This window comes from Podarcis pityusensis (assembly GCF_964106645.2).
Source record: "Podarcis pityusensis genome assembly, chromosome: 3".
NCBI classification, from domain to species: domain Eukaryota; kingdom Metazoa; phylum Chordata; class Lepidosauria; order Squamata; family Lacertidae; genus Podarcis; species Podarcis pityusensis.
The window spans coordinates 33,343,115-33,368,798 of record NC_138026.1 but is presented as its reverse complement, the minus strand read 5'-3'; the positions used below and the strand labels follow the sequence as shown (position 1 = coordinate 33,368,798).

The 25,684-nt window shown below is 44.0% G+C and overlaps 1 long non-coding RNA gene across 1 annotated transcript in view; it reads right to left on the bottom strand.

The window, feature by feature from the left end:
• The window catches only part of LOC308472838, a 193,111-nt gene that overhangs the window by 85,012 nt on the left and 82,415 nt on the right, over positions 1-25,684 (bottom strand). The window contains exons 9-10 of the long non-coding RNA XR_013983758.1: positions 19,247-19,370; positions 18,271-18,417 (exon numbers count right to left, since the gene is read on the bottom strand). This is a non-coding gene — a long non-coding RNA (uncharacterized lncRNA). The remainder of the gene's footprint in view (positions 1-18,270; positions 18,418-19,246; positions 19,371-25,684) is intronic.

Below are 25,684 nucleotides of genomic sequence, written 5' to 3'. Positions count from 1 at the left end.
TGAGCATTATGGCAAGGATTTGGTCTCCCTGGTCCTAGTGCAACACTCTGTCACCTAAAGTTTGAAAGACAGTAGAGAAAGACTACACACACACACCCTTTCTGCCCTCCCCCAACTGTGTCCCTAGCTCTGCTTTGGTTATTTATTTATGTGAGCCATAAACTTCATACTGAGCTTCAACAGAAATGATGAGAACCATTTACAATTGTTCTCTTCAGGCAGTATCCCCAGAAGGGACAACACAGGTAGAGTGAAATGCACCTTTAGCCACACAACTCCTCATGGGAAGGTACTCTTCTGCAGTTGAGGCCCTTATTTGGCCATAGATGCTCCCTGAGCGATTAAGAACCCTGATTCTCAATCACATCAGGAGCCTCCATGGATAGACAATTGGTTTGCTGTTGCTCTTATTTTTACTATGTATTTTGTGGTTTTTATATTGTGATCTGCAGATTAAGGATGGTATATAAATTCAATAAATTATAACCATAATTCATGCAAGGTGCTTCTAGAATTCATGCAACCTTGCAGGTCAGGTTAACATGCACCCCCCATTCTACTAATGTGGCCACTTAGGACACTATTGTCTACATTAACTGGCCAGGGATCTTTCCCAGCCAGCAACTTTCTGCATGCAAGGCAGGTAGGTGTCCTGCTACTGCGCTATGGCCCTTCCTAATTACATAATCATAAATATACATAAGTATACTCTCCAAAAACAAGGTGGGGAGCTGATCGCTGAATCAGTTCACGCAGCTCACAGGCAGACTGCTATAGGAGAAGCCATTCCTGCAGGTACTCTAGTTCTAGCCCATGTCAGCTTTTAATAGTAAACATCAGAAATTCCAGAAGTAATGTAGCAGTTGTATTGTGTTGGAACCGTTTCCCCAAATAAAGCCCCTTCCAAAGGGCATCAAGTAGAACGTACTGGCAAATAACATGCAATAGATGAAGAACCAATGGTGTTTTCCTAAGTTATTCTGCATCCCAAACATGGCAAATGTAAATTAGTTTAAAGTTTCAGCAAGTTTATTATTAATTATTATTATTACAGTCCCTTCACCCTGATGTCCCAGGGCGAGTTACAACATTAAAACACAATATTAAGAACAGTTTAAAAAAAACTTACAATCATCAAAATTAAGGTGGGTCCTTTAAACAGTTTCACAGCTCGGCTATATTTAGCAAAATGCTAAGCAGTTGTACAAGCTGCTTTCTATCCTTCATTCTAATAAGTGTTTGCCAGAAGGTGTTTCAATCCGAAAGGGTTAAAAACAAATATGTGATTTCAGGCAGGCACTGTATTTTGTTGTGCACGGGGGAAAATCCCAGCCCTGAATCACTATTCTGTCCATTGTTACAAGCGCAACTTTGGGATTACAGAAGTAAAAAATTGCTTTCTCTTTTTCGCTCACTGAGTTCATGAACCAGCCTGTCCACTGATTAGAAATCAGATCAGGCTTTCCTTGGCATTTATCCAGTGGCTGTCTGGTATGAAAGGTTACAGAAAATACGCACAAGCACCCCTCACCTCTGTGAACACAGCAAGGCCATCCACGAGTCTGGAATTTAGAGAATGTGAAGTGCAGAAAATGCTATTTTCTTCTTCTGGTTACTTCCCAAATGAGAATGCTAGTCAAAGGTCACTGTGCATGAGGAAACTGACGGTTTCATTAATTTCCCCCTCAAATGCTTCTGGGTTGATTCAAACAACATTAAAAATAAATGTTTATAGCAGGGTACCTTCCTGGTCACTTCTCTTCCCCCCTCTCCCAAAATATAAGAAACACAGGAAGAGTGTGCTGGATCAGGCCAATGGCCCATCTAGTCCAGCATCCTATTTTCACAGTGGCAAACCAGAGGTATGCAACATCAGCCCGCTCAACTCTCAGGAACCTTTGCATGGTCAACAGGGTGGTACTTTCTAATTGCAGAAGTCCCTCTTTCCTCTTCCAGTTCAGCCTTTACAACCTGGTACCTTCCAGATGTTGCATCACTTACTTCTGGCCATGCTGGCGGGAGCTGGTGGTAGGTGGTGTCCTACAACATCTGGCAGGCTCTGTGCTGGAGAAGACATCCTCCATGTCTAAATGGAATAGCTGCCCATGGCCCGAGCCTGATCTGACATTTCTCATAGTAACAGAGGTTTATGGAACAAAATAAAGACTACACTTGGGAGATAATGCTGGGGATGGGAGCCAAATTGGCTCTAATCCTCTGGGTATTCGTCTCTTTCCTGTCACCCACCCACAACCCTTTATTTTTTCCTACAGAACTGTATGGAGTCATGCAATTCAATGGGTGAAATCCGGATACTGATCGAGCCAGCTGCTGAGGGAAGAAGGCATTTTGCTTTGTAGGGTGGCCAACTATGGACCCTGAAGCTAATCTGCTTCACCATGTGTATGGCACACCATACACGTGGTGACAGTGCCCACCATCTCTTGGTGATATTTGCCCTGGAAATTCGAAGTGATGAAGAGACAAATTCCTTGATAGAAAGACAGCATTCCCAAACATGGTACCCACCAGATGTTTTGAATTACAATTCCTGTCAACCCCAGCCAACAGCACCAATGGTCAAGGGTGATGGGAATTACAGTCCCAAATATTGGGGGGGGGGGGCACCAGATTAAAGGAAGCCTAATATAGGAGATTGCTTCTTACTATACTTGCTAAGCATGCCAAATGGAAAACCAGGCCCTCTCTTAGCTTGTTAGCATAAAATATGAAAAGGACAGAAAGCTGGATTGAAGCCTGGAATCTTTTTCAATCTGTTAAATAAGAGCAATTGTTCGGATTAGTGTTTCCCCTCCCAAAATTGCTATTTATTCTTAAGCCATGCACTGATCTCAAATGTTATGATATACAATAAATTCTGTCATCCATACCAGAACTTACCCCCCCCCCCCCCGCAATATGGCCTTATAATAATTGTTGCTCAGTTTTCAGTTTCTTTTAAATGTTTTTATTTTTCTTGTAAAATAGCTTCTTTAACATATCAACGATGGGCAAAGGAGACACACAATTCTCTAAGGTCTAAATCGATCTCAGGCTACAGGAGATAGTAGCAGACCCATCTGCTTAAACCCAGGAATCCCCCAATCATGTGTACACTGGGAAATAAATTATTACAAGCAAATGTAAGTCACATCATTGGTTTATTCCCCCATGTAGCCTCTCTAATGATGCCAGTCTATCCCCAGCTGAACTCCGATCAAGATCAGCAACAGGGACTGGCATCATTGAGGGAATAAATTTGGTCTGGTTTGTACTTCCCAAAAAAATATGTAAACTGAAACCCAGCCAACTTTTCAAATTCACAGTTCCCCAAATTTTGTGATTCAGTTCTTGAAGAATAAGAAAAAGAAGAAGAAGAGGAGGAGGAGGAGGAGGAGGAGGAGGAGGAGGAAGAAGAAGAAGAAGAAGAAGAGGAGATGTATACAAATGCATATATTAAGGAGAAATGGGCAAAAAATGCACATACAAACATTCAAAAACACATTACATTAGAGAAATTGCTTGCAAAATGCACATATTAAGAGAAATATGCACTAAAATTCTGATGGAATCTCATGAGGAGTCACAAAAAGCAAACTGATGTGGAGAACTAAATTTAAGATTGGAAAAACGAGACACCAAGAGGAACAAAAAATGGACAGATTTGTCCATCCCTAATTGTTAGGCATGGGGTGAGGCCAATGCCGCAATAAGGGACCCATTGCCAACCACACCAGAGATCCCCAGCCCTTTCTCCTTCCAGTTGCTGTCTGTTTACCCATCCTTGCCATGTGAGTGACCAGCTATGGAAGTAAACAACATTATCTGTCTCCTTGCCCTCTGCCTCTGGAGGTGGTGCAGACTAGGCCCAGAGGGCACAGGGCAAGCAAATGGGCAGCAGCAGTGACAAGGATGAGATGAGTGCACAGTGGCCAGAAGTCAGCCCAGCATGAAGAACATGCTAGAATCCTGGAAGTCGAGACCCACGTTTGGGGCAAGTACCCTTTGGGAAGAGAACCCCAGCAGACATTTTATATCACAGCAAAGGAAAGTGTGGAAATATAGGCAGTAAAACCTTTAAAATGTGCCCTTCCAGTGAACCCCCCAAAAGTACCCATTTAAAAGTTCTCTCCAGTATGGTATAAGTTCTCTCCCTAGCAGAGAGATAAACCACACATTTGGCAAGTCATAAAATTGTTTTACTTACAAAACTCTTCAAAGGTCAAATTCATATGATTTTCCATATAGCAATCAGGTATAAGTTTGTAAACTATTGGTATAGGAAGATGCTAGTTTCAGACTATTCTGGTCTGAAGCAAAAGAGGCTAGCTAAAGTCATGTGGTTGGCTGGAGTGACCAGCTCAGAGCTCCTTACATACTGAATTCACATGTAGAGTGAGGTAGCAAATATTTAGTTACCCATTTCCTCCCAAGGTGAGGGGAAGTGACATAGGCTAAGCCTGGCAGGACAACTTACTCTATGGTTTTAACCCCTTCATGCACTAAGTAGACTCAAGGATGCTGGTTATATGATGCTGGTTACCCTACAGAAAAGTGACTAGGAGAAGTGTTTGCAGGGCTGTAATCAGAACGTGTGGGTAAAGGTCTGCGCCAATTACTAGCATCAACACTTTGTCTTGAAAAATCAGACCTTCCTCCCACCCTCATCTTGCTGTACATGCAATTGGATGTACAGTGCATGCAAATCTCTGGGCTTAAGCAAATGGGACTGCAGCTTCATACAACCTAAGTATTTGAAAGTCTGGCATGTGCATACTGTATTATCTCAAAGGGGTGCCAAAGGCATTTAAAAAAGAAAGGATCCTCAAGTCTTTGCAAATTCTGCTAAGCAACAGAGAAGGAAGATACCGTATTTTTCGCTCTATTGGACGCACCGGACCACAGGACGCACCTAGTTTTTAGAGGAGGAAATCAAGGGAAAAAATATTATTCCCCCCCCCCCCAGCCCAAAGAGCAAGGGACAGGCTGCGTGCAGCCTGTCTGCTTCTCCCAGAGCTTCTCGGGGCTGTGAGGGAAGCCTGGGTTCCCCCCCCCAGCCCCAAAGAGCAAAGAAGCCAAGACAGCGAGCGGGATCCATAGCCGCTCAACCTCTCCAGCCAGGAGCTAAACCTCCAGCGCAGCTAAAGAAGAAAAGGTAGCGAGCGCGATCCATCCCGCTCACTGCCTTGGCTTCCTCTTTAGCCTTAAGCAGCATCTTTAGCCTTGTGCAACGGGATGTATCGTGCCCGCTGTCCACCGGGGCTGGACTAGATGACTCCTGGGGTTCCCTTCCAACCCTGCAATTCTATGACCTTGGAAGGTGTTGGGGGTCTCCACCACAAGAGGCTTTTAAGCAGCAGTTGGGGGACCATCTGCCTGGCGTTCTTTAGCTGTAATTCCTACATTGTGAGGGGGCTAGGCTAGATGACCCTCGGGTGGCCCTCCCAACTCTATACAGTCCTACACATCTGCGGCAGGAGATCCACAGCCACTTCACACAATGCCCACTCCCAATTTTCATTGGAGAGACATGTGGCTTCAGTGTCTAGGTAGATACCCCCCTACCTGCCACCCTCCCCCCACCCCACTTAAGCCGAGGGAATTCCTGCCCAGAGAAGCTCCCAGGTGAGGCAAGGGTTAAGATCTACCTCTGGTAAATGGCTTTCCCTTTTCTCTTCTTCTTCTGTGCTATTTCCTTCTTTTGTGTTTTGTTTAATCTGTTTTTATTGTATACTAAAATAAAAGCTGCAAAGTTTCCTTTTTTATAATATTCCCCCCCCCCCAAACTAAAACGTTAATCTAGATAAAAACACTGATCCAGAGGAAAAGAAGGGGGTGGAGAAAGGACGAAAAAAGAAAAAGAGAGATAGAGAGATTTTTTAAAAGTTGGCTTCTTTAGCCTTGCGCAGCCTCCGCGACTGGAGAGGCGAAAGGCTAAGGAGGAAGCCCGGGCAGCGAGGGGATGGATCGCGCTCGCTGCCCGGGCTTCCTCTTTAGCCTTGCTCAGCCTCCCGCGGCTGGAGAGGCGCGCAAAGCTAAAGAGGAAGCCCGGGCAGCGAGGGGATGGATCGCGCTCGCTACCCGGGCTTCCTCTTTAGCCTTGCTCAGCCTCCCGCGGCTGGAAAGATTGCGCAAGGCTTGTCTAGAGGAGGGAGAAGGGACTGACTGACCGCGTCAGTCCCTTCTCCCTCCTGGGGAAAAGCCCGCAAGAGCTGCACGAAGCTTGCGTGTGGCTCTTGGGGGCTTTTCCTGCCTGCCTCTCCCCCTGCATTCGCTCCATAGGATACACAGACTTTCACCCTTAGTTTTTAAGACGGAAAAACTGCGTCCTATGGTGCGAAAAATACGTAAATAGGGCTGGATTCAACAAAACCATTGCACTAGAGGGAGGCAATGCAACAGATCCCAAATAGCAAAATGGGGCTTTCCCCGCCCCTTTCACACAATTGGGTTGCACTGGCGGAACTATTATAAAAGCACAGCACTGAATTCCTCCCTTAGGATTTTGTCCTATTTCACAGGCAACATGACACTGATCCACACAGCCAATGCCAGTTCTCTGGGGCACACACACCTGCACGAACGATTCACACAGCACCTAGAAATATGCATTTGCCAGGTGCACATGCTACAGTTTTCTTGAAATCCATTAACCTGTCCACTTGCAGCTATTAAAATGGTAATAAATTCTCCAATGAGGACTTGCATTTTCCAGTTGCGGATATAAACAGAAAGCAGTCTGTCTGTCTGTCTGTCTGTCTCTATTTCTCATGTGCTGATTTGCCCCCCCCCCCACTTTTATCCATGCAGAAAAATAAGAGCAAATGCACACCTGTCATACCTAATGCCTGAAATATTAGTGTTCATTAGTCTTTATTCTTCCCCTCCTCTCTTTCACACATGCGCCACAGCTCCCTATTACTTCTTCAGCCTTCTTCTCCCCTCCAGACTCTCATTCACTCTTTTTTTCTTTCTTTTTGGCAGCCTAGTTATCAGTACCTTGTTATATCTCTCTTCCCCAGAGCCATTTTCTCTCCTGCATTGCCAATTCAATCATCAAGCACAGGACAACTCTTCCCGCACACAAGCTGCATACATTGAAGAAGGGATTCAGGAGAAAGCATGACTGGCAGCAAAAGCAAGCTCCAGCTCTGATAGGTTGGTATGGACAGACCAATTAGTTTCCAGTCCATGTCACCTTTGAATGTGTTCATTCATAACCCTATTCCGTCCCATTTCTACATTAATCTGAATTTTTTAAATTAAAAGATGCATGAAAAATTTGATTGAAATCTCTTTTTGAAACTTTTTTTTCATGAAAACCTGCATTTCAATACATATTTCCTCTCAAAATATGAATTAATCAATACATTCCAATGGTTTTTGAGCTGAGAACTGCATCACAGAATTCAGCGATGCAGAAAACCTTGCAAGAAAGGAGATTCCAGCTAAACATCAGGAAAAACTTTATGACCAGGCACAGGCAGACTCGGCCCTCCAGATGTTTTGGGACTACAGTTCCCATCATCCCTGAACATTGGTCCTGCTAGCTAGGGATCATGGGAGTTGTAGGCCAAAAACATCTGGAGGGCCGAGTTTGCCTATGCCTGTTTATGACAGTTAAGAGCTGATCCGCACTGTAGCAAACTCCCTCCAGAGGTGGTGGACTCTCCATTACTGGCGGTTTTTAAAGCAGATGCTGGATAGCCATCTCTCATGACTGCTTTAGCCGAAATTCATGCATAGCAGGGGATTGGACTAGGTGACCTTCGGAGTCCCTTCTAACGAGTTCTATCATTCAATGACGGAGACATGCATCCCAGTCCACACATTAGCTGGGCTAGTCCAGATCAGGTCAGTTCGTATCAGAATTAATACAAAACAAATCTTTAAAACTGGATGCTTCACCTCTTTGTACCTATAAGATACAGTGGTACCTCAGGTTAAGTACTTAATTCGTTCCGGAGGTCCGTACTTAACCTGAAACTGTTCTTAACCTGAAGCACCACTTTAGCTAATGGGGCCTCCTGCTGCTGCCGCACCACCGAAGCCCAATTTCTGTTCTCATCCTGAAGCAAAGTTCTTAACCTGAAGCACTATTTCTGGGTTAGCGGAGTCTGTAACCTGAAGCATATGTAACCTGAAGCATATGTAACCTGAGGTGTCACTGTATCTTTGATTTGCAGAGTGCTTGCTGTGAAGGCTCACAAGAGTGTTTTTCCTACCACAAGACCAACCCTTGGGTGTCCAAGCTTGCTTTGACCAAGCCAGTAGCAGCTATTAGGGCAAAGGCACTTACCCAACCTCTCATCAAGGGTGTCGCTGGGGGGCAAGGTCAGTGAAAACACACTGGCTTATCCAGTCTGGCTCTCCCATTAGTGTCTCAACACCATACCAATCTCACTGCCACCTTTCCTCTCCCATTAAGCCACAGCAAAGCTGGTGGCAGGTGGTCAGATGAGTTCCACTCACTGCACTGCCAACCACTACTGGAACATGGCCTAACAATACTCCCAAACTCACCTCCTGAGAGGATATAAATTATTTCTTCCCTCATGAAGCACTTTTTGCCCTTCTGTTCATCCTGGAGAAAGGTGCTGCGAAGCTTAAAAGTTCATACCTTTATCTTAGTGGAAGTTAGCACAATCACTGCTCAGTTGGGGTTTAATCACAGCTTTGGCATCATTTAGGGTATGGGCAGGGGACGTTTTTCAGCAGGAGAGGGCTGTTTCCCATTATAGGCAAGTTTCTGAGGACTGCATTGCCAGGGGAGGGTGTGGCCAGAGGCGAAAGTGAATGGAAGAATGTGTGTGACTCTTCCTTTTACACAGCAGGCTATGTTCTAGCCAAAGATAAGTCAGAGGTTTCTAAACACACACACACCTCCATCCAGGCAAGCAAGAACCATGATCACAGCTCAAGAATGCATTCCAGTCAGGCACAACCCCTCAAGGAAGGCATGGAGTAGAAAAGCTGAGAAGGTTTCGCTAGATACCAAGTCAGACCATGTAGCTCAGTTTTGCCTAAACTGGCTGACAGTGGCTCTCCATGATTTCAGACAGGGAATATGTTCCCAGCCCTATCTGGAGATGCCGGGGATTGAACCTGCATGCAAAGCAGATACTCAGTCCCTGAGCTCTGGCCCATTCCCTCATCCACAGTTTTTTTAAATGCCATACTAAGGGTAGGGGGCCGTTTTTCAATGGGTGTAACCCTTCCCTCTACAGCCACAACAAACATTTCTCATACCAAGGGGAGATTAGTTTTCAGATGGGTGGGTGGTTGTGTGACTCCCATTGGCACTCCCCTCCCCAGTCAAAATGAAATACAACAGGCTTCCCATGCTTAGTGCTGCACACTGCTCATTTAACATATAATCTAGCTGGACCATATCTAGGTTTATGTACTAGTTAAAGGTGCCTTTCTTTTCACACAAGAGACTATTTGACTGGTCCTTCATATGAGTTATAAAATAGTAACTGCAAGTGTTACCTATTTCTTATCCTTTGCAATCAAATCTTGCTTAAAGAACATCTTGTTGTGAATCTGGTGTGTGTGTCCCTCTTCCACCACCACCACTGAAATGTGACCTGGAGGTCCCAAATCACAACACCCTCTTTAAAGGTAAAGGTAAAGGGACCCCTGACCATTAGGTCCAGTCGTAGACTCATCTCACATTATTGGCCGAGGGAGCTGGCGTACAGCTGTGGCCAGCATGACTAAGCCGCTTCTGGCTAACCAGAGCAGCGCACGGAAACGCCGTTTACCTTCCCGCCGGAGCGGTACCTATTTATCTACTTGCACTTTGACGTGCTTTCGAACTGCTAGGTTGGCAGGAGCAGGGACCAAGCAACAGGAGCTCACCCCATCGTGGGGATTCGAACTGCCGACCTTCTGATCGGCAAGCCTTAGGCTCTGTGGTTTAACCCACAGCGCCACACACGTCCCTTACACCCTCCTTACAAACCTGTAATGCAATGGTAGCCTCAATGAGAATGGCCAAGGGTGAAAGGAGGATGGGAGTTGTAGTCCCAAACAACTGGAGGACAATATGCTGGAGTAGCTGGGGCAACCCAGTCAGATGGGTGGGGTGCAAATAATGTTGTTGTGTTGGCTACCCCTGTTTGAAATGTTATTGTTGAACTCAGAAAGAAAAGGCACTGGGCTTCTGCTGCTTTTTAATCGAAATTAATTTTCAGGATGTGGCCATTTGTTTCAGATTCACGGAAGTAGAAAATGAGGTCCTCCTTCCCTGGGCAACAGTACAGAATTTTTCCTTGTCATTGCAACATGGTCTGCCATAAGATAGTAAAATGTTCAGGTACAAAAGGAAGGCTAAAAACATCTAATTGTGCTTGCAATGGATTTTACAAGCCTCAATGGAATTAATTACTGAGAACTTGCACATGTAGTAATTAATTTTATGCAATTCAGCACCATCTGTAGATGCATTATTTCCTTTCAAAGCTACTTTAATTTGATGTAAAAACTGAAATTGTTTAGAGTTTTTAGAAAGAGAAAGCCATTTACATCCTGTTTGTGTCAAAACAATTAGATAAAGAAGTTAAATAGTATTTAGAAAGTGAACTCCCCCGCCCAGCACAGACACACTTTATATTTATTAAGTGTGCAGGGGGGGGGTGTCCTTCAATGGTGGGGGGGGGGGGAGCAGTCCAAGAACAATGCAGTTGCTTTAAAGTGGTGTATAACCAGCCCTAATAGCTCGGGAAGATAAAATTCTAGGTAGATTAATACACTAGTGGACCTACAACTGCACTGAAGTTCGGGTGTCCATTAGATTGGATACTCTCAACAACCTAAGCACAAAACATATTCTGATACTAATCCCTAATTCTGCTGATGAGCAGAACAATTATGAGCGAGCATATCGACCATAGGATAGATCAAGGGTCAGCAAACTTTTTCAGCAGGGGGCCATACCACTGTCCCTCAGACCTTGTAGGGGGCTGGAATATATTTGGGGGGGGGGATGAACAAATTCCTATGCCCCACAAATAACCCAGAAATTCATTTTAAATAAAAGCACACATTCTACTCATGTAAAAACACCAGGCAGGCCCCACAAAGCACCCAGAGATGCATTTTAAATAAAAGGACACATTCTACTCATGTAAAAACACGCTGATTCCCAGACCATCTGCGGGCCAGATTTAGAAGGTGATTGGGCCGGATCCGGGCCCCGGGCCTTAGTTTGCCTACCCATGGGATAGATGCACTGGACCCATTCTGGCCTATCCTAAACCCTGTGTGGATGGTTGAGATGGCGTAGTGCAGGGAAAAGGGAAACAATCACAGTGGAAGGAATGCAGACATTCCCATACCACCCATAGCACTATCACCAAAGTACCCAATCCACATATAGCTCCCCCAGCAGGCACAGCCACACCTTTCCACCACGGCACCCAAATGTAGGCCCCACCAGTGGCACCATAAATAAACACATGTGGTGGCGGCAGCACCGCAAGTGCACCAATATCCCCTTAGCCTGCCCCCTCCCCAATAGCACCCCTGAACCGTGCACACCCTAACCCTGCCAAGGATTTCAGCAAGGCATTTGACAAGGTGCCCCATGATATTCTTGTAAAGAAGCTGGTAAAATGCGGTCTTGACTATGCTACCACTCAGTGGATTTGTAACTGGCTGACTGACCGAACCCAAAGGGTGCTCATCAATGGTTCCTCTTCATCCTGGAGAAGAGTGACTAGTGGGGTGCCACAGGGTTCTGTCTTGGGGCCGGTCTTATTCAACATCTTTATCAACGACTTGGATGATGGACTCAAGGGCATCCTGATCAAATTTGCAGATGACACCAAACTGGGAGGGGTGGCTAACACCCCAGAGGACAGGATCACACTTCAAAACGACCTTGACAGATTAGAGAACTGGGCCAAAACAAACAAGATGAATTTTAACAGGGAGAAATGTAAAGTATTGCACTTGGGCAAAAAAAATGAGAGGCACAAATACAAGATGGGGGACACCTGGCTTGAGAGCAGTACATGTGAAAAGGATCTAGGAGTCTTGGTTGACCACAAACTTGACATGAGCCAACAGTGTGACGCGGCAGCTAAAAAAGCCAATGCAATTCTGGGCTGCATCAATAGGAGTATAGCATCTAGATCAAGGGAAGTAATAGTGCCACTGTATTCTGCTCTGTTCAGACCTCATCTGGAGTAATGTGTCCAGTTCTGGGCACCACAGTTCAAGAAGGACATTGACAAACTGGAACGTGTCCAGAGGAGGGCAACCAAAATGGTCAAAGGCCCGGAAACGATGCCTTATGAGGAACGGCTAAGAGAGCTGGGCATGTTTAGCCTGGAGAAGAGGAGGTTAAGGGGTGATATGATAGCCATGTTCAAATATATAAAAGGATGTCACATAGAGGAGGGAGAAAGGTTGTTTTCTGCTGCTCCAGAGAAGCGGACACGGAGCAATGGATCCAAACTACAAGAAAGAAGATTCCACCTAAACATTAGGAAGAACTTCCTGACAGTAAGAGCTGTTCGACAGTGGAATTTGCTGCCAAGGAGTGTGGTGGAGTCTCCTTCTTTGGAGGTCTTTAAGCAGAGGCTTGACAACCATATGTCAGGAGTGCTCTGATGGTTTTTCCTGCTCGGCAGGGGGTTGGACTCGATGGCCCTTGTGGTCTCTTCCAACTCTATGATTCTATGATTCTTCTATGATTCTTCTATGATTCTATGATTCTATGATTCTAGGAAGCACACAGAATGAGAAACAACAATGCAAAAAAGAGTACATATTCCAAACTGGCAAAGAAAGAAAGAACAGCAGCAAAGCCATCCTCACACCCCTCCCAAGCACTCCATGATGCTTCTAGTTGGATGTGGCACAGAACAGGGGCATTTGGCCCTTGGAGAAGGAACCAATTCATAATGCTGCCCTCAGGTCAAAAAAAGGTTAGCCACATCAGAGGCAGTTTCGGGGTGGCACGACCAGAGCAGTTGCGCTGGGAACTACACTGCAGAGAGCACCACAATAATGCTGTTGAACAGAGCGTGAGAGGCCGGTGGGGGAGAGATTTTAGTGTTACACAGGGAGTCAGGGAAATTTGAGAGCCCAAAGTTCTCCATCGGCCACACCTGCTGTAAGCCTATGCCCAGTGGCCAAAAGCGTTAGGAAAGTAAGTAAAAGCCAAAGGAGCTTAAAGTTCTCCCAGTTAGACAGAACAGCAGCAACAAACATTGTCTCCCCTGACTATTGTTTATGTTTCAGGTGCTTCACGTTTTAATTCCAGGAAAACTGCTTGGGAAATGGCAGGCCTTCCATTAATAACTATTTTTTTCAGAATATGAGAATAAAAGACTTGGATGTGATTTATTATACAATGCGAGTAAGGAATTCCAAAACGGAAAATATATTATGAAGCTTTTCCATTGCACCAGTTAGAACAGAATAAAACTTTATTGTTTAAAGCCACGGGCCACCACAATTTAAATACTGCAAACCATCAATTTAACATACTCAGCAAACAGGCATACAAGGAGAAACAGACAAAAAATGATGCTTCTTCTCCTTCAGATATAAATCCTGCATTGCCCTTCCGCAGTAAGCTATGTTAAGTGTTAAAAATATGGGAGGGGGAAAGCACCTCTCACGCACCCCTGTAGGTTGTTTGGCAGAACAAATTTTGCTACTTGCTACTTGAGTGGTAGTAAATACTTTTTTCGCTCTATAAGACGCACCAGACCTTAAGACGCACCTAGTTTTTGGAGGAGGAAAACAAGAAAAAAAAAATATTCTGAATTTCAGAAGTCAGAACAACAAGAGGGATCGCTGCGCAGCGAAAGCAGCAATCCCTCTTGCTGTTCTGGCTTCTGGGATAGCTGCGTAGCCTGCATTCGCTCCATAAGACGCACACACATTTCCCCTTACTTTTTAGGAGGGAAAAAGTGAGTCTTACAGAGCAAAAAATACGGTATTTGCCTGCAAGCAATGTACAAATCTGGTCCAAGAGGGGTCTACTTGACAGGGTTCAGTTGCACCAATAAATTCAGTGGCAAGACCAACTTTGGGTGGAGATGGAACTGTCAGAATCAAAGGACATCCCTCTGCTGGTGCAGCCTTCCAACAAGCTCTCATACGTCTGCAATAGTTTGTGTTGCATTCACAAGGTGCACATTTATGGTATGGAAAGTGTAATGTATACATTATCAACTAAATACTGTACACAAGCCCCCTTTAAGAGAAATAGCTGTGACCCAGGAGGCCAGCGGAGGTGTTGCCTGGCTGATGAAGCTTAGTTTGTACTCTGAGCGGGCTCCCAGACCTCATCAAGAAAACACACAATTTACAATTAACAATTAATCTTGTGTTGTGTTCATACATAAACAACAGAAGATAAGGCAGAAAGCATGACAATTTAAATGAATCCCAAGTAGGTTCCCCTTGATGCCTATATTAAATTATCCCTCCTTCAACAGTGCAGATGAATAAAGGACTGGTAAGGGAGGTGAATAACTATACCAGTTTAGGGACTTTTATATCCACTTATGAAAGAACAACTGGGAGACTTACTAGCCAACATTCAAGTCAAATGGTTTAATATCCATCCTATCTATTATTTTATTTCTAACAAAGAAATTTTTGAAGAAACTGCTAGGGTTCTCACACCTTTGGAGGTTTTGGGTGTGCTATATGAGTCTGATTCAAAGACATACTATACATTAACAAAAGATAACATGGAAAAGATTGTCGATTGTAGGGTGGTTTGGGAGGGAGTTTAGGGGAAGAAATCCCATCAGCTCAATGGTGGGAAGGTGAAAACGCTGGTATATCAGGAAAAAATACATTTAAAATAGTCAAAAATAAATAAACAGTTTTCAAATATAGTCCATAGTGGGTACTCAGTGAGATTAACTCCAGTAGGTACAAAGTCCCCAAGCTGTTGCAAGGGTTGCAGCTAGAGATGTGATGAAATTATGAAGATGGGTATCATTAAAAAAAATCTTATTCTAACATCAGCATCCTTAATGTGGCTCTTTATTTGAATTCAAACTGGATCCAAACTGGAAGACTTTCTATTTCAGATCTGGAAACTGCACTAGAAGAAAGATAGGTACTTAATGGCTTTTCCGGTCATGAAATTTTAAAAATAGAAGTTTAACTGTGACTGATATCAAGATCCTCATGCTTCCTGTTCCAGAACGTCATGTCTGAAATATAGCATTTGCATCTCCCGAACATGAAAGCACCTTCAGCATCTGCTGCAGGCCTTGATACATGCAACAACATTGTGGTGGAACAGGAAGCACATGGAATGTTCACATCCTGTTCCTGCACAACAGCAGTACATCTGAAACAGCTCTGTGTGGAAGGTTCTTGGGCTGCAAATGGCTCCCTGTTGAGCTAAGTACCCTTATGCTTGAACAGTTGCACAGCAGGAAAACATTATTCTTGTTTTGAACGAAGGAGTCCAAAAGGAGCGATAAGTCACGTTTGTAAAATGTGCAGTTCTTCACTCAAGGGAAGAAAGGGAAAGAATACAGAAACTGGGCTGAAAGTTTCAATGGCAAAATGTGATAGTCACGGTAGTAACAATAAAAGAACCAGGGATTCACAATATTTAGGACAGGACAAACCTTGGTAGTTTTATCATTACAGAAAAAGACAACGCAGCAAGTTAATATCTTTGGGGAACCTGTCCTAGTTCTTTATCTCTGCTGCAACCACCTACCCTAGAGACAAGGGTGCAGGATTCCCACTGCCTTATGGTGGTCTCCTTGGGAGTAGGGGAAGATCCAGATGAATGCCAAGTCTCCAGCTTGGCAGCTTCACCCTGTCATCACCCTGTTCTTCTCCCAGGCCCTTTGACAATGTGGACAGCCCAGAAATCCAATTAAGTGGTTCATTCAAAAGGAATATATGTAGGCAAAATATGAGGGAATAGTAAGTATGCAGCTCAAAACTGAAATAAAACACTAGCAGAATATTGGTTGGACAAACCCTAACCCTACACTTAATCCAAGCAAACTTACTCTCCAAGGTCACCTCTGGTGAAGGCAGGTTCAGGTATCAGTTGCATGTTGAGAGGCTCATAAGGGACAAAGAACTGCATGGCTACAGCCCATTTTTAAGAGTTTGGGACCCAAGTTAGAATTTGACCATTTCTAGTCAATTAGAGCCATGGGGGTGCTAGGGAGATGGTAGGTGCCTCCTGGGGCAGAGGAAGATGGTTATCTTGGATGGAAATTGCTACTAGATTTCCCCCTCTTCTAGGCAGGCTTAATCAGTAACCTTGATGTGACTTCTTTGCTTATCCATGATGGAGTGCTAGGTAATCTTAAAATCACAGATTGGCGGGTAGTATAACTGCACCACATGAGTCACACTAAAACTGCAGACCTAACCCCAGCTACGTGGGAGTAAGCTCCACTTAATTCAATAGGATTTACTTCTGAGTAAATAGTATAGTTAAGACTGCTGCAGCCTGAGCTATTTGGAGAAGGACTGAAGTTGGCTCAGCTGGACAATCTCAAACAATAGGAATAATCCAGCAACTTCTCAGCCATACAAATATGGAAAGAGGGGGTAGGAAAAAGATATAGCCATCCAGAGACTCCCATGTACGCTTCCCTAAATCCTTTAGATATCCCATTCGCCTCAGTAAATGGGAGGATTCATTCTGTGATTACAAAGGAAAGCACAAGCTTCTTTCACTGAAGTGAAGGAGGTAGCCTCTGTGGTCAGGAGAGCTGAACCACTGTGTCAACAGCAAATCACAGAATAGTGGGATATGGATTTCATGCTTGGCATACTTCCTTTGATAACTCATTTTGTCTGATAGGCACATATAGAGTCATAAATTCTTTGTCATAAAAGAAGTTTCATTTTAGGGGTTTTTTTTGGCAAAGTGGGCAGGGGGGAGCTAAAAACCTCCCAGATTATTTTTTTCTAGAATTGTACTGTTAGGCATAGCTCTCACAAAGAGAAGACGACGGCATAAACTTGTTGCTCAACTGCATCACTAAAAACTACCAATGACAGCTCATGTAACTGAACGTTCCTCCATTAAAGAAAGGAAACGAGAGGAGGAACCATGCACACAGAAAATTTGCCATCTCATGATCAAAATTAGGAACACAGTTGGATGGTGTGTTTTTTGGGGGGTCACACAAAATTGGTTCAATTGATATGCGAATTTTTTGTGTGTGCGCACACATGTTTAAAATGGAGAAACTAGGATCACTGAGCACACAAAGAACTGACCCAGAGAACAGAAATAGGTTGACCTTCCCATCCCTAATGGGCAAGATGGGAAAAGAGAGCTTTTCATACATTACATCCAGCGAGTACACAGTTTGGGGCTAGGACGGGAGTCAAAAAGGAGACTGTGTAATCTTGGCTCTCGTTTGCATTCATTAAAAACAACAAGCATTTGGGAAACAGAGCTGATAATAAACAGCCTGTGTGGTGCATCCATAAATAAATTAGAACCACCTCAAAAGACTTCTCTAATTTATACCAGAGTATTTTACTGCAAGCCTTTAGCTTTGACAAATATTCACACTTAGGTGGCAAAAAGCCCTCTGACACTTACTTTCTCTTACTCTGAACTGCGGCTCTTGAGCCCCAGAATGTTAAATCCATTCTTTCATTTGGGAACAAAAGCCCTGCTCTATTCTGTTACCCTTATTTAAAATCCGTACCACAGAACTAATTCAATTATTCCATAATACTCAGTTGTCACATTAGTCCCCCGTATTTCGGAAATTCTTGCATTTTTCACAGCTAATTTGCTTCTCCAATTTCACAGAGGATTCAAGTAATAGTGCAGCTTCAATTGTTCATTGCAAGCACTGGGGAATAAAACCCTAAAAGGATTGCCTTCACATCACTTCCAGAAGAGACTGAAAATTGCTCCACAATGTTTGCCTCTTGCGTTTGGCGGTGGAAGATAATGCACTTCCATCCAAGCTGTTAGGCTGGCTACAAAAGCACTACATCTGGCATAGCAATCCTTAAAAAAAATAAAATCCATTTTCGTGCATTTTTAGTGAACTTGGAGAAAAGCAAGAGCTCCAAAGGTCTCCAGCATCAAGCAACGTGGAGTGCTTTTACATGCAAACACAGATTACTCACAATGTCAAAACAGCAAACCCAAAACAAACCTAAAATGAAACTTAGATTCACAAGGTGCCTGAGGGCTTTCTTCTATGCACTTATAAACTAGGAACACAGCAGGAAGGTGCAGTAAGTGTAGCTGCCTAAAGTTTCATACCAACTACTTACCCCAAAGCCCGAGTCCAGAGCCAACCCATGACATTTCACAGTCTGAGGTAAGGGACAAGGTGGCATCTCCCATTCCACGCATAGAAGCTGACTGAATCTTGCTTCGACACCAGAGGGTGGAGGGGGAAACAGCATCCACTACCACACCTGAGGACATAGGCTACTTCAGGCACGCAATGTGACACATGTAGCTCTGTATTCCAACATCTTGCTGCAGTTGCTGCTCACTCTTTTCTTTTATTAATTTACAATTGTTGCTCACTCTCAAGAACCTGCTGCCAGAAGCAACCACACCTCTTTACTAGCCCTGTTAGAGAAGCCCTATTATGAGGCCCACTAGAGGCCGACTAAGGACTATCCATCCACCTTATAGCACAGAGGTGGCCAGAGGAAACATTACTTGAGGCAATGAAATCAGCAGAGCACTCGCAGTCCATTCAAAAGTCCTTGTGTCACATGGACTAGGTCAGTGTACATTAGCAGCTGAGTTCAGCTTCTCCCCATACAAGCCCAACCACTGCTTAGGCCACACCTGCACCATAAATATTACACACACTCATACCCCAAAGAATCCTGGGAAGTGTAGCTTGTTAAGGGTGCTGGGAGTTGTTGAGATACAGAGCTACAATTCACAGAGTTCCCTAGGAAGAGGGATTGATTGTTAAACCCCCTCTGCTAATTGTAAGTATGTGAGGGGAATAGGGGGTCTCTTAACAACTTTCAACACCCTTAACAAATTAGGGTTCCTGGTTTTTTTGGGAGGATGCCATAATTGTTAAAGTGCTATTATAATAGTGCTTTGAATACACTGTGTGGATGTAGCCTGAAACTTATGCACTGTGATCACTGCTCCACATGCTCTCAGCATCTGAATTGGAAACACCTGTGCCAATGAGCAATTGCTCCACCTTGCTGATATTGTGAGTTGGAGCAGTCCTTGTCTCTGGGGCTTTCCAAAGAAGATGCAGCATCCTACCTTGTCCAGAAGAAACTTCCTATGGCCGATGAGTGGCCCTGTGGACTCTGTTCCATTTCTGTTGGTTGCTTTTAATTTGTACCGCCGGTTTTTCAAGGACTGGAAAGCAGGTGAAAGCATGATTCTGAAAGGGGGGGTGGTCAGAGAAGAAAGGGTTAAACAACACACCTGCATGCCCCAACTGCTATTGTTTCTCCTCTCAAACTTCCAGCTTTCATCATTAAACACATACACTATTGCAATGTTGTTAACATCAGCTCCACTCACAGTGTAACACTGAGTTTGGCTTTAAGTGGCCTTTTTAAATATTCTACAGGGTAACTAAAAAGCCTTCACATTTGTAAAAAATATAAACACAAAAAACCCTGGTGGCAACATAGAACATATTTTGATAAAAGAACAAGCTTCACCTATTTTTATTCTAATACAGTATTTATTTTAAAACTCCCCAATGCTATTGTCAGATACCATTAGCATTACGACCCTTGGTCATGAATTGTGCTCCCGTGCCTTTAATAGTTGTTTGGCAAATAGATATTCAAAAGGCAAGACAGGAGCCTCTCTTAGTCCTCCTGGAGATCCCATGGACCAAAGATAGGACCTTCTGCGTGCAAAGGAGATGTCCCACCCTGAGCTGCTGCCTCCGGTACTGGAGATAATAGCTCGGAGTCATTGGTTATATTAGGTTTAACTTTGAATCCACTGCAGAATGTAATTTCATTAGATTTTGCTCCCTTCTGTTGCAACGAGAGCAACAAGCCAGGTCTAGTCATCCTCAGGAAATTAAGTTTGTGAAATTAACTGCAAAGGTGGAATTGCCTGTTCAGGAATCTCTATGGGCTTCAGGGGCAGTTTTATTCTTGACCAATTAATTATCTCATTGAGGAAGGCTTACCAAATGCAAACAGTAATAAAATATAAATAATAGGATAGGTTTTAATTGATTCCCACCCTAAACTTGAGGGGTGGTGGTGGAATGCTTTCATGGATGCTATTCTGAAGAAAAAGAATAATTGGCTCATTAACCATAGCTGTATCAACTTGTTCTCATTAGGAAGGTCAAACAAATAAAAAGAAGTAGTTCTGAGGAGCACACCGTTCTACATAAAAGAGGGCAAAAGTTCTACAATTTCAGTCAAAGGGCTCATGTAGGACATAGGCGCTTCCTGTGTTGTTTTAGCACTGAAGCAGGGCATTTGTGGCAAGCAGTTGCAGGGGTGGCCCAAGGCATCTCAGGTGCTTGGGGTGGGGGGAATCCTCACCACCACCACCACCACCTTCATAACAAGCCATACCTACTGAAATCCCTTCTTTTTCTAACTATTAAAGGTGCAGGAGTGCTGCCCTCTCCTACTATCAAGGATGCAGAAGCCCTTGTCCATTTTTTAAAAACTTGGATACCCTACTCCCCACTGAGTTGGGTTCTAGGGACAGCAGCACTGCCAGCTTTGGGGGCACTAGAGACTTAATGCAACTGTGCAATACTGTAAGCGGGGGTGGGAGAATCCCCCCCCCCATTCTATATGGGCTCTATACCAGCTAGAGACAAAGGCAAAAGTGAATGGGACCGGAGTCAAAATAATAATAACGGATGGAACAAGCGGTGGGTGGAGCAAGGGAACAATGGGTGGACCTCTGTACAGTAGACCACATTCCATCCATAAGAAGGTCAAATATTCTTACATCCCCAATGCCCAATCTTTATCCTAATGGGCAATAGGTATTATCCTACAGGATGGGGTGTGGCCTGAAGTGGAGATAATCACAGTGGTGGCCAAATTGGGCCCTCCAGCTGTTTTTGGACTACAACTCCCATCATCCCTAGCTAACAGGACCACTGGTCAGGGATGATGGGAACTGTAGTCCCAAAACAGCTGGAGGGCCAAGTTTGGCCACCACCAACTTAGGAAGGGGCCTGGGAGCTGCATTCAACTCCCAGGACCCTGAGGTTCCCCAACTCTGCTATAACCAAACAGGCACTCTGATAAGGCAGGTCCCAAGATGCAATTCTCTAGGCTGCACCCCATGCTTCCCTCTAACTCCAGCTAAAAATGTTCAATTCCCTTCTTCCATGACTTCACCTTCTCCAAGCTGTCAGGGGTATCTAATTCAAAAGCAAAGAGGGATCCTCAGCCAGTAGTAGCCTAACAATTAGTGATGAAGCATTAACCCTCCACCCTGGGCTGTTAACCAGCAATCCACCCAACACAGGAAGGATCAGCAACGATAACTCTTGTTGCAAGACCCTTTCATAGGCTCCATTTCTATGGTGCTTGTGTTATGGTGTAACAGAAGTGCCAACACCTCAGGCAGAAATACTGCCTGATCATTCACCTCCCTGATGCAAACAGTAAAAAGAAAGAAAGAAAACAATCTTTCTTTTCTTTTTAGCTGGATGCCTGTGCGATATACCTGGCCAACAGAATAAACAGCAGTCACTAACCATGCCATGTTGAAAAGAATGGCAGTTAATCCAAGAGACACCTGCAGATGTTCAGTTCACCAGGAAACCCTGCAATATATCTTTGGAGGGTGTCTGAATTCGTCTTTTATTTATGAGTGTAGTGTCTCTTTGCTTGCTTGGGTCATTATTTTCGGTGTACATTTTACAGTCTGTTTTTGCAGATGGTTTGTGTATAGCCAGGGCACTCAAGCTGAGTTATGTGGTGCTGTGTAAAAGGCTTCCCACAAATATTTTGCAGCGACTACCTAAGGGAGGAAGAGAAAGTTCAAAAGAACAGGCAGGAGAGAACCAAAGTTAAAGATCAGTCGGAATCAAAGGCAATGGGCACAAAGTTACTCAACTGTTATTCGTGGTATATGAGACGCAAGGTCCTTTACACGCCTCTCCAATGTACCCTCAAAGCAATATGCTTGAAGTTTCAATTGAACACATGTGGAACTGAGCCTGGGAGAGTAATTTGCCCAAGGCCTGTCAGGAAGTCTAAAGCTAAGTGGGATTTGAAGTCAGGCTGCTAAGTCTGTGTCTACAAACATGTTGTCCTCTTACAGATAGGTAGCCGTGTTGGTCTGCCATAGTCAAAATAAAAAAAATCCTTCCAGTAGCACCTTTAAGACCAACTAAGTTAGTTCTTGGTATGAGCTTTCGTGTGCAAGCACACTTCTTCAGATACACTGAAACAGAAGTTGCCAGATCCTTCTATATAGTGAGAAGGTGGGGAGGGGTATTACTCAGAAGGGTGGTGGGAATGGGAGATTGGCAGATAGCTGGGATGAGCCTGCTGACGACTCTTAACGACTGTAATGGGTCTTACAGGAAAAGGCAAGGGGTGAGAAGGTGAGAAATGGCTTAGTCATGTATAATGGGATAAGAATCCAATGTCTTTGTTCAAACCAGGTTTCTCCATGGTTTTAAGTTTGGTAATGAGTTGCAATTCAGCAGCTTCTCTTTCCAGTCTATTTCTGAAATTCCTTTGTAGTAAAACAGCTACTTTGAGATCTTGTATAGAATGTCCTGGGAGATTAAAGTGTTCTCCTACTGGTTTCTCTGTTTTGTGATTCTTGATGTCAGATTTATGTCCATTCATTCTTTGGCGTAAGGTTTGGCCTGTTTGTCCAATATAGAGAGCTGAAGGACACTGTTGGCATTTGATGCCATACAAAGTAGCTGTTTTACTACAAAGGAATTTCAGAAATAGACTGGAAAGAGAAGCTGCTGAATTGCAACTCATTACCAAACTTAAAACCATGGAGAAACCTGGTTTGAACAAAGACATTGGATTCTTATCCCATTATACATGACTAAGCCATTTCTCACCTTCTCACCCCTTGCCTTTTCCTGTAAGACCCATTACAGTCGTTAAGAGTCGTCAGCAGGCTCATCCCAGCTATCTGCCAATCTCCCATTCCCACCACCCTTCTGAGTAATACCCCTCCCCACCTTCTCACTATATAGAAGGATCTGGCAACTTCTGTTTCAGTGTATCTGAAGAAGTGTGCTTGCACACGAAAGCTCATACCAAGAACTAACTTAGTTGGTCTTAAAGGTGCTACTGGAAGGATTTTTTTTATGTTGTCCTCTGTCTTCCCACAAGACACACACAACCACAAACCCCTTTTCACCTAACATGACAAAATAACATAAAATGGGGGATTCATAGAATTCCAGAAACAGACACACAGAACCTTTCTACATAATGGTTTCAGTTCATAAGTTGGATAGTTAAAGCAATTCGCCATTTCAGGAATGAGGACTCCCATCAAAAAGTTCAGAGCGTGAGGGAAATAACAGTATATGTTTGGGGAAGCCTGCAATGTTTCTCCTGGGAGAAAGTCCGACTATTTTGTTTCCACTAGGAACAATACAGGGGGGCGGGGATCACAGCAAGGTTGTCCAATACAAAGTTGACTGTTTTTGTGAGCACAACATCTTGTAAACCAGTCACTTCCTTCTTCCCACATATATTTGCATTGTTGCAACCACTGGCTCTAACTAGCAAACAGCTAAAGTTCATTCCATTAAGCTAATTCAAAGAGATGCCTATTAACCAACTTGCCCACATCTTGATCTATTTCTTAGTGGAAAAAACAGCTTAGGAATATTCCCCTATCTTTTGGGGGCATAAGGCCAGTCTAGTTTGGCAACAAAGAACTCATTGCCTAGTAACATTTGCATTAGTATTTATGTTGAAGCGGATCATGGAAGACCCATAGCTCAGTATATACATTCATGCAGAAGGTTCCATGTTTAATCCCTCGCAGCATCTCCAGGTAAAAGGATCAGATAATAGGTGATGTGAAAAATCTGTCTAAGACCTTAGAGAACCACTGTCAAAACAGACAAATAGTAGAAGTTAGTTTCCTATGCTGCTGTCATGGAAAGGTGTTGAAGGATATGCTAATATATCATATGGTATGTTGAGGGTGTCTTTTTGAAGCAATGCTCATTGTTGTAACTCAGACAATCAACCTTCAGCTATCAGCAGATTGTCTTATGCACCATGACACACCCCTCCTTGATAATTCTGTGGTTCATGATCTTATAATCAACAGTGCTCACTGGAGACTCTGAGTTTTAACATTTTCCAGCTGCTGATGGTTCTGGGTATGTTTCCATTGAGTCTGTGTGTATGTACACATAGCCAGAACATGCCCATATGTTGAAATAGTCTGGGAAGGTGTAGCAGCTTCTGTGAGGTTTCCTGTGTTCTGGCTCAGTAACAAATGGAGTTTAAGAGCATGCTCTCCTGGACCAACCCCAGCTGCTCGTTCACACTGCTTCGGTAATGACCATCATTCATGGGTTACGTTGCATCATCAAGGCTGATGCTCCTCCTTGTGATTTTGTTCACTAGTGGCTGGTCTGGTGCCTTGGCACCCAGGGGCCAAAAGATATCACTAGAAGGTCTCGGGTTGCCTCTGCTCCAGTGGCAAGAATGCATGGCAGAAAGGTGAGATGGTCATAAACAGTATGTGAAGAAATGAAGGCACATGCATTTGGAAGAGTTGTGAATAGCAATTCACACACACACACACAAAATGAATTTGGTTACAATGTAAGGCGTGATGTGCACTGATGGCAAAGCAACAAGTATATGGAATACAAATGCATGATCAGGTACATATGCTGTCAGGGAAATAAGTAGTCTCGGAAGAAGCTATGGGAACCTCCAGAAAGTTCAAATGGGGGTGGTCAGTGATATTTTAATAAACTGCTAATTGCCTATGACATGGAAAATCGTGGTGGAGTTCCAGATTTAGTGGCATGTCTAACCTGTGGGGCTGCTTAAGAACAGCTGTCACTTTTTGAGGAAGGAATCCAGCCAATTTCCCCATTCATTTGTTGCCAAATGCTCCAAATCCCCAGCCAGTTCCGTGCAATGACTGGCAGGTCACAGGAAGGAGAGCCAACTAGCTGCCGTACACGATTTTTAAAATCCCAGCATTTACTGCCGTCTTACTCTCTTTGCCCTACAATGAAGGATGTCAGTCTAGCCGTGCCTTAACATTGTGATTGTTTTTTAACTGTTCAGTTTACAGCTGTCGTCTTCTATCAGGGAAAAAAATATCAAAGAGGTCAAAAGTCTCTGGTAGCCATTACTGCAGGCGGAGAAGAGCAACCTGTCCTGTCTCCCACCCAACACATGCAGACAGAGGCTCCTACTTGTAAGTAAGGAAGTGATCTTTATTCAGGCAAGTAATAGTACAGTCATGGCAGCAGACTCAATGTTCAGGAGTTCAAGAGCAGGGCAAGAAGTTGAGAACTAGATGGAAGCCATGAAGACGTCCCAACAAGTTTCCCCACCTCTCCCATCAGCTTTTAAATATGAAGTGTGGCGTGCTCATTTGCAATACTCTCTTGGGAATGTCAAGACTGCAGCTGCAAACCTCTGACCAGGTGGGTGGTCCACCTTTCTATCCACAAAGGTAGACCCTCATTCTAGGCAACAAGGCCACACCCTCCTATTCAGTCATTGC